Source organism: Megalopta genalis, unplaced genomic scaffold (assembly GCF_051020955.1).
Source record: "Megalopta genalis isolate 19385.01 unplaced genomic scaffold, iyMegGena1_principal scaffold0047, whole genome shotgun sequence".
NCBI classification, from domain to species: Eukaryota; Metazoa; Arthropoda; class Insecta; order Hymenoptera; family Halictidae; genus Megalopta; species Megalopta genalis.
Window position 1 is genome coordinate 464729 of NW_027476116.1, and position 3348 is coordinate 468076.

The 3348-nt window shown below is 45.8% G+C and overlaps 1 non-coding gene across 1 annotated transcript; it reads right to left on the minus strand.

The window, feature by feature from the left end:
* On the minus strand, nt 1–1921 carry LOC143261336 (small subunit ribosomal RNA). Its single transcript, XR_013035480.1, has one exon. It is a non-coding gene; the product is annotated as a small subunit ribosomal RNA (ribosomal RNA).
* Nucleotides 1922–3348: the final 1427 nt, after the last annotated feature.

Below are 3348 nucleotides of genomic sequence, written 5' to 3' on the forward strand. Positions count from 1 at the left end.
TAATGATCCTTCCGCAGGTTCACCTACGGAAACCTTGTTACGACTTTTACTTCCTCTAAATAATCAAGTTTGGTCATCTTCCCGGCATCATCGGCAATGCCGAAACATTGCCGCGCACCAGTCCGAAGACCTCACTAAATCATTCAATCGGTAGTAGCGACGGGCGGTGTGTACAAAGGGCAGGGACGTAATCAACGCGAGCTTATGACTCGCGCTTACTGGGAATTCCTCGTTCATGGGGAATAATTGCAAGCCCCAATCCCTAGCACGAAGGAGGTTCAGCGGGTTACCCGGGCCTTTCGGCCAGGGAACACACGCTGATTCCTTCAGTGTAGCGCGCGTGCGGCCCAGAACATCTAAGGGCATCACAGACCTGTTATTGCTCAATCTCGTGCGGCTAGAAGCCGCCTGTCCCTCTAAGAAGATTTGTTTGTACGTTGGTAGTAAAAACCCCACCGGCAGAAGCCGAGAGCCTTCGAGATACCATAATTACGTCTATTTAGCAGGCTAGAGTCTCGTTCGTTATCGGAATTAACCAGACAAATCGCTCCACCAACTAAGAACGGCCATGCACCACCACCCACCGAATCAAGAAAGAGCTATCAATCTGTCAATCCTTCCGGTGTCCGGGCCTGGTGAGGTTTCCCGTGTTGAGTCAAATTAAGCCGCAGGCTCCACTCCTGGTGGTGCCCTTCCGTCAATTCCTTTAAGTTTCAGCTTTGCAACCATACTTCCCCCGGAACCCAAAAGCTTTGGTTTCCCGGAAGCTGCCCGCCGAGTCATCGTAGGAACTTCGGCGGATCGCTAGCTGGCATCGTTTATGGTTAGAACTAGGGCGGTATCTGATCGCCTTCGAACCTCTAACTTTCGTTCTTGATTAATGAAAACATTTTTGGCAAATGCTTTCGCTTCTGTCCGTCTTGCGACGATCCAAGAATTTCACCTCTAACGTCGCAATACGAATGCCCCCATCTGTCCCTATTAATCATTACCTCGGGGTTCCGAAAACCAACAAAATAGAACCGAGGTCCTATTCCATTATTCCATGCACACAGTATTCAGGCGAAGGTAGCCTGCTTTGAGCACTCTAATTTGTTCAAAGTAAACGTACCGGCCCACCTCGACACTCAGTGAAGAGCACCGCGATGGGATATTAGTTGGACCGCCCCGTGAAGAGCAAAGCCCACCGGTAGGACGTACCACATAATGCCAGTTAAACACCGCGAGCGATGAACCGACACTGTGACACACAGATTCAACTACGAGCTTTTTAACCGCAACAACTTTAATATACGCTATTGGAGCTGGAATTACCGCGGCTGCTGGCACCAGACTTGCCCTCCAATGGATCCTCGTTAAAGGATTTAAAGTGTACTCATTCCGATTACGGGGCCTCGGATGAGTCCCGTATCGTTATTTTTCGTCACTACCTCCCCGTGCCGGGAGTGGGTAATTTGCGCGCCTGCTGCCTTCCTTGGATGTGGTAGCCGTTTCTCAGGCTCCCTCTCCGGAATCGAACCCTGATTCCCCGTTACCCGTTACAACCATGGTAGGCGCAGAACCTACCATCGACAGTTGATAAGGCAGACATTTGAAAGATGCGTCGCCGGTGCTATAAGACCATGCGATCAGCACAAAGTTATTCAGAGTCACCAAAGCAAACGATGGACGAGTGTAAACACCCGCCACCGATTGGTTTTGATCTAATAAAAGCGTTCCTACCATCTCTGGTCGGAACTCTGTTTTGCATGTATTAGCTCTAGAATTACCACAGTTATCCAAGTAAATTTTAGTACGATCTAAGAAACCATAACTGATTTAATGAGCCATTCGCGGTTTCACCTTAATACGGCATGTACTGAGACATGCATGGCTTAATCTTTGAGACAAGCATATGACTACTGGCAGGATCAACCAGGGAACTATACAATATGTATATATAAAATGGACAAAATTTAAATCCTTTTCCATCGTCGCCTGTTTCATATATATATGTCAGGTCGACACACCACTTTTCTCTTTCAAATATGTACAAGTTTTGCCACATTCCGCGCTTGTAACATATCTTCTTTAACGCTCAATTTCTTTCATTTTTCTACCATACAGATATTTTACCGTACGCCCAAAAACGTACGTATTATATTTTTGTTCTATCGTAAAATCACATTTTTCTACGTACGCCAGCTTCGTACGTTTCTATCTTTGCCTTCATAAAATCACAAGATAATTTTATCTTCAAGAGTCTCGCTATTAACATCTTGTAAGATAAATGTACGTCCCAGCTAAAACGTACAAATACTTCAAGTTAAGTAATAATATATCATCGCTATTGACAAATTTTTAAGATCCAAGACACAGTTCTCTCTATATGTTTTAATATTTTTTATGTACTCAAATATATTCAAAGGAAAAAGTACATGGGTGATGCCATAGTCGTGGAAGCGCGTACGCTCACGCTGATCTTCTGACCGCCGGAAGCACGAAACCTCTGATCTGGGCAAAATCGGCAAGCCGAGGAAGAACGGACAGGACACATGCTGGACTGGCGAGAAAGCGTGTTCTTCCGCTCGCGCTAGGCATTTCGATTTCTGACACCTCTTGATTTAAAAAATCAGTTTTTTGATAGTTTTCTCTCTCCACTGGGCTATTCATTTTAGCCACAGTTTTCAATTGGTACGATTTGCTTCCAAATCTTACAGATGCATTTTAAAAAATTTTTCCATCGCTCGGACAGAAGAGTCGATTGCTCAGTGAGTACGAGTATACATACAAAGTGCATACGGGTAACCAACCCCGTAGGGCTTGCCACATATGGGCCATTCGGTCAAAGACACCGACCCGTGGCCACGCTGTGTGGAGAAAAGTCCGTAACGTAAACGGCACGAAACAGTCAGGACTGAAGCCCCGAAGGAGCTCTGAGACAGCTTCTCGACCGAGATCGTAGAATTGGCCCAAAACCCGCTCTGCTCCGTCCGCCTCGCACGGACCGTGTATCTCTTATAGATACCGAACGGCCGGCAAGGACGCCGGCGCCGCCGGCCGAATAGCACGCGCGCTTACGAGTGTAAACCGCCGCGGCAACAGACCGCCCGGCCGTGCTGTTGTAACATAGCGCGTGAACGAACGAAAAAAAAATTTATAGTAAACATTAAAATAAATTACACCACCGTACACTAGACAAAAAATTACACATTTTTTCCCAATATGAAAATTTTCACAAACTTTTCAAAGTCCCATCGCATCGAGTAAACTTTTTTAATAACGCTTCCGCACGATTCTAAATGCTTAATCCATATGTGAAATCGTTCACTGATCACGAATATCGTATTTAAAAAAATTACAAAAATT